Here is a 7,027-nt window from a genome sequence, read left to right on the forward strand (position 1 = left end):
TAGTAAAGCTATATTTCTTTTCAACTAAATATTAAGACGTAAAGGCTGGTGATGTCAAACATTTTAACCAACAAATATAAAGGCTATCATAAAAACCTTTATTATTATTATTTCTCTTTTGAGAATTTCATTGAATATTTTGTTCGTTTTGCATTTAACTAGCAAGATGGTTAACACAAAATAAGCTGCATACAAAGAGATATTTTCTCTGGTAACAGGCAACTTGTTGGGAAAGAAAAAAAAATAGCTGTTTACATTAGCAAAAGCATAGCCTTCAGCAAATATGCATAAACTATAATGATTGAAATTCCATTGAAGTCTTGGCATGTTAAATTTTGTTTAAAACATTTTAATTCACCTCCTCCCCCATCGCAGCTAAAACACTGCAGAGCAGCGGATTTTTTTACTTTAAGGGGAAAAAAAGGAAATAAATACAAGGCACCTCAACGTAGCAGTGGTGGCTTTGGTTTGACACTCATCCAAATCAAACTCTCATTCACATTTTGAAGTCATTGAATTCAGTGCCAGACAGTGAGGGAATGTAGAACAGATAGAAAGTAAAGCAGCTGAAGGAAGGAGTGGGCTTAGAATTTCATTTTGATATATTTATTACCTCGCTTTCTAAAACAAAATTTACTCAAGGACGGGTGAAAAACTTTTATCCAAAGTTATAGACTCTGGTTAAAGAATAAGTAACAAATATGACTCTCTAGGAAAGTAAAAAGAAAACAGTATTTAAAGCTCTCCATTTACAACCTTTAGTTTGATAGGATTCTTATATTATTAGATAATGGTAGCTAACATTTCTTGGAAAAACTGTTACTACTTCAACTCATTTCCTCAGAATAGCTCTGTGATACAGGTACTATTGTTTCTTCCCATTCTGTAGAAACAGGTCTTAGAGAATTTGAGCAAAAGCTTATCAAAATAGCAGATAGAATTCAAAGAAAGAGCCAGCCCTCAAAGGTAGGCAACTTTTGAACTCTACTGCTACTCTCCCTCTGCACTGAAGACTGATTCTTTAATGCTATGCTCTGCTGTTTTAGGCTCCTGACTATGTTGTATATGCTTCAACTTTTTAAATGCAAGGAATTACATTTGCACCACTTAAGAATGCAATAATAATGTATTTCCAAGGTTCTTAATATTTGATGCAACTCATATCATCAATAATTATATTTAATATTTAAAAGCAATAAGTTATACATTGTATCTATACTTACACAATTTTTAGAAAATATAAGTATTTTCTCTAAGACACACAAACACAGAGCGAAGAAGTTCCTTAAGTATTTAACTCAGCATCTACTGAAATTAGTGGGATAATTCATTTAAAAAATGACTGACCCTGACTACGTACCAGGCACCATTCCAGGCTCTGCTCCATCTAAGTCACACCAGAGTCAAGGTATTTTTATCCCTCAATGAATATAATAACTCAATAAAGTTCACATTATCTTACTTTGTTATGAATAACTAAACTTGCCATGTTCTCTTAATTTTTCATGCCAAATCATCTAAAGCCTAGAATCATAGCATTTTTAAAGCTGAAAAGGATCATCTATTTTGCTTTTCCAATGTATCATCATCTCTCCTTTTCTTTTATCATTCTCTTAATCCAAACTCCACTCAGGTGTATTTTCAAATTCATTCTGCCAAATAATATCACTGGAAGAGTGTTCCTCTTCTACCAGGCCTGATTCCTTTCCGTTCTTCATTGCTTTTCCCCAGCCTATTTGGTTTCTGAAAACCCATAACCTGCTACATCTGTTATTATTATTATTATCTTGCTTTATTTTAAGGTGACAGTCCATTTGATTCAAATGTGAAGTTTTCTTTTCCATTTTTCAATAATTTCAGAAAAGCATGTCTTTGACAAGTCTTTCTAATTGGATTATTTTTCCAAGAATGAATTGTGAGGAACTGTCCGTTCCAGTCACCATTTTAACCAAAGCTCTTACTTCTCAAATAATGCAAATCTTCATTTTATTTACTAAATTTTTACAACAGTTTCTTCAATGTGTTTATTTTAATCCTTGTCTATGTATTTCTTTACCTTGAAAAGTAGGCCAAAAACTTTTTTTTCAGATTTATGATTATGTATATTAAATGGAGGCAAGTTCGGAAAAACTAGTACCTGCAGTATTCTGTCCAGTGTGCCGTTGTGTAAGCCAGCTACACCAAACGCTTCAAATGTTCTTTGTTCGCAACAGGTTTGCCATAATATCTGTAGGCTCAGGGTGTGCCTCTGCGGTTTGCCTTAAATAGAAAGTCATTATAGGACACTGAGCGTGAGTATTCAACTAGATTAATTATATTAAACTCATGACACTGTACAAAAACTATAACAAGGATCAATGCTGGCTTTAGAAACGTGGGAAGGAAAGAAAAATTTACCTTCTGTATTCCAGTATTTCTCTTTGAGAATCATCACCCCCTCCACACATAAACGCAATGTGGAGTCTTATTTTTCTATACTTCAGGCAATGGATACTTCCATCTTGATCATTTTAAAAATGTAACACACAAAGTATTTATCTATTCATTTAGAGATAATTTTTATTTTTCAGATTTTTTCTTTATAGGTTATTATAAAATATAGTTCCCTGGGCTATACAGTAGGTCCTTGTTGATTATCTATTTTATAAATAGTAGTGTGTATATGTTAATCCCAAATTTAGGTCATCTAATACACCCAATAAGAGGCACCTAGGAGATAATTTCTATTATTTAAAAATAGGACTAACCCACTTATTTTATGAATAAAACAATAGTGTCACAAAATATTAAAGAATATGCCTGCAACCATGGCTAATTCAGAATCCAAAGATCTCTTCTCTGAGCTCAATACCCCTGGAGAAGGAATACCGTTTGTAATAATTTCAACATAGCTCATTCCATTCATTATATTTTTTAGATTGTTCTATAAGCTAAAATGTTATTCTTCCTATTTATCTATTATGTCTAAGGAGCCAGGGAGTATTCCAAGTATTCCCTGGTGGATTTACACAGCTGAAACTTCATCTTCCTTTCATGTGACAGCCTTCAAATTGCCTCTTTTCCCCAATTTTCCCAATGAGTTTTTTTTTTTTTCCCATATGGCATGGTGAATCCCCTAAACATGGCAACAGTTCTCTTCTGAATTAAGTCCTTTTTTTAAAATTAATTATCCATTTGGAATTTGAACATAATTCTTTGGAAGTATTAAATGGGACTGTCACCATCCTTGTTATACGTACGAAACTATTTCAAGTTAGTATGTTACCTCTACTAGGAATATTTAATTTAGAGATTAATATATTTAACTGTGGATTAGAGGAATGTTCCTTTTTGAAAGGATTTTGCATGAGCAGATTGAGGAATGATTTGGTACAGGAAACCCTTTTATATGCCCCTAAAATCTTAAAGAGTATGGTTTGCTAATCATTGTAATTGTATTCCTTTTCCCTAGAACAGGTCAGGCAGCAGAATGAAACCTGATGTTGCTGATAAATTTGGTTATTAACCATAAACACATTATCTATCTTAAATAAAGGAAGGAAAAAGGACTTCAAAGGGTTCAGACCATTTACCAGATATTATTCCAACTAGTGCCAAGGAATTAATCACAAATTATTCTCAATAAATTTCTTTCTGTGTGATGCATTACCCCGGAATGTTGTTCATACCATCTCGTTACATATCATATCAAATTTAAAGAGCTAGAAAATGGAAAGTTTCATATAACTAACATTACTAATATTCCTTTGTTTAAAGTATAAAACAGAATTTATTAATTTATACTATATGGATTTACATTTCAAATTATTTTACCTGCCTTTAATATTTTATTCATTGCTCCTACGCATAACATTTGCAAGCAATAGTGACAAAACCTACTGAGCATAAGAATCTAAGGATTATCGGTAAGGTATCTCATATTCAAATTGTGTTGTAAATTCATTTGACCGAATTCCTTCTCATTCTTTGTTGCCAACTAATTTGCATGGCCTGTAAGAAAAGCTAAACAACTTAAATACTTGTTAATGCTCTTACATTTCGATATGAAATTATAATCTTTAAAACACTGAACATTTCCAACTTGGAATTTGTACTGTCATGTTCTTTCAAGATACACAGTCAGGTAGTCTTATGCAATAAAATTTGAAACATAAGAAAGTGTCATCCAGACATATAATATAGGATGATTTCCTTCTCATAAGTTGTTTAGTCTTTATTTGTTATTGGGCTGACATTACTGACATCTGACACTGTTCATTCTTCAGTTTAAAAGTGAAAAGCTTCTTAGGAAGAAAAGCCTCTCTCATCCACTTTAATTCCCTAAAGAGTTTATTCCTTTGGGAAAAATAATCGTGTGGAGCACCTGTGGTGCAAGTGCTAAGGAACTATCAAGCAAAACCCAGCCACAGCTGTGCTGTAATCACTGAAGTGTGCCCAGTGCATAATGGCACATTAGGTAGGCATTGATCTCTGCCAGTTTATGAGGTCTCTTACAGAATCAGGTAGACTTTTGCACTGAAGCCCATGAAGAAGAAATCGCTACTTCTAAACTAATCCATTTTCAAATTACCACCCCATTGTGACTGATGACCTCACTACAAATCCGCTTATCTGCCTCCAACCACTCAAAGCAAAGGAGAAGCAATCGTTATTTTCCTTTATTTTCTACTCTTTACAAAAAGCTGTTCTCGCCATTCTTAGTCTCCTTTAGTGTCACTGCAGCTGTGACGATAAGCATGACAAATGTCAAATGGTGCCTAATTGTCAGTGCTTATTTGGAAGGTAAAATGGAAAAGTAGAATATGTGCTTAGTATGATATATGGTTTAACTAAGATTTGATATAGAAATTGCTGCTATAAATTATAGCTAATTTCATGAATGTATTTAAATAATTTATTCAGAATGCGGTATAGTGATGCCTGACTTAAAAAAAAAAAAAAAGTCTATCACTACGATATGCAGGGTTTTCTTGATGAAAGCCCTGGGTCCCGTTTAATTACCTGAGTAGATAAAACTTAAAATACTTGAGATCCTTTATTCTGAAAATGAAGGAGATGCTCAAGAGTTTACTTACTTGAAGGCAATATCATATAAAAATGTGTAGGAAGCATAAAACATACAAATCAGAAATATTCTTAATTTCTTCTCAGCAAACTTTATCACAGAAGATAGAATTTGTCACTTTGTGATCCACAAAATTTGGTAGTTGCAAAAATGTGTAAATAAATATTGTATAAAAGTCACAAGATAGAGGTAGAATATTGAGGTACTACAAACTACTATGTATAAAATAGCTACAAAGATATATTGTACAGCACTGGGAACATAGCCAATATTTTATAATAACTATAATTGGAGTATAACCTTTAAAAATCGTGAATCACTGTTATACACCTGAAACTTATGTGACTCTATACCTCAATAATAAATAAATAAATAAAATTTTTAAAAAGAATGTATAAAAGTGATATGAAGTTGCATCTCTTTCTATTAGAAAATTGGGATTAGCCATAACAAAGACCTTTGGATGTATTTTAAAAGTCAAAGATTAGTGTATGTTTTGTAGGTTATTTTGTTGTGAAAAATATATTCCCTGGTTCTCTGAAAGTTTTTTCATGTGGACCAGACAGTAGAGAAATGATCGGTGAATATATTAATGTATGTATGTGAGTATTCATTTACATATTTCTTGAAGCAAATTATATACAAGTAGTAATTTGAGAACAGTTCTAGCAGAATTGCAGAATGTCTGTTTACAAATGCATTGGACAAAGCAGTAGTTAAAATATCTCAGCCTTGGCAGGGTGATGGATGAGGCAGAGAAATAATTATTTCCATGTCTATAATTAAAGCACATATTTTTGAATGTTTCCGTCTCAAACATAATCAAGATTCAAACATCTGGGCCAATCACTGCTGTGAAGCATCATCCTCACGGTTTTATCCACAGTGCCCTGAGCAGTGGACTGACAAAATTACTTATTCAGACCCAGGTCAGGAACACTTCAGTTTCATGAAAGAATATCTTCTCAAAGGAGCTGGAGTTGCTCTCTCACAATTGCATGTTGATTTATGTAGATATGTCAGGGCTTCTTTCTGAACATTAATCAATGGTGTTTCTTACATTTCGTGTATGGACTATTCGTGTATGTACAATAACACATTTATAAAGTGTTATTGTACAACGCTACCTACTCCAACCTACCTGTTAGTAGGTGGGGGGAAAGATAGAAAAATAATTCACAAATTGGTGTAAAAAACCCTAACAATTTTATTTTGGTTTATAATATCTTAATTTTAGAAGTAATATTATTAATCTCTTGATTACCTATACAAATGGATGGGGAAAAGCCACAGGTCTATAAATTACAAACAATTAATAATCCAAAAAAATATTTCAAGTGCATTCATCTCACTATTTTCCAGAATATCTATGTTTTGTTATAATAAATATTTTCAAACAAAATCAACATGTGTTCACCTCAACTAGTGAAAATATAAGAAGCTATGTAAGGGGAAAATTTTACATTAAATCACCTATATTAACTCCCTTCCTCTTGCCCCAGGCTGCCAAGATCAGCACCAGCCTCTTCCACATCTTTCTTCACACTGATGAACACGTACATATGTATACGTATATGTATATACATATATCATATCGATTGAGTTCTATGTAATCTGTTTTACAAAAAGCATCACAACATAAACATTGTTTAGCAAAAACAGTTTTTCATGAAACATACATCATGAATAGGCCTCCAGTCAAATGCATAGATCTGACCCATGCTGTTAATTAACGTGTAATAGTCAATAGTCCAGATTAAAACCACATTACTTAACTCTTCCCCAGTAGTGAACATTTGGATACTCTTGGAGGAGTTTTCACTTTTGTCCTTGTTGATTTGCCCTACTTGTTTGTTAGTTGTTATTTTATTAAAATATATGCATTTTCATTTTAGTACCTATTTCTTGATCAGTTTTCATGAATTCATGGCCATGTGGATTCTCTCCAGTAATGAGTGAGTC

The sequence above is a fragment of the Eubalaena glacialis genome, chromosome 8, assembly GCF_028564815.1.
Source record: "Eubalaena glacialis isolate mEubGla1 chromosome 8, mEubGla1.1.hap2.+ XY, whole genome shotgun sequence".
NCBI classification, from domain to species: Eukaryota; Metazoa; Chordata; class Mammalia; order Artiodactyla; family Balaenidae; genus Eubalaena; species Eubalaena glacialis.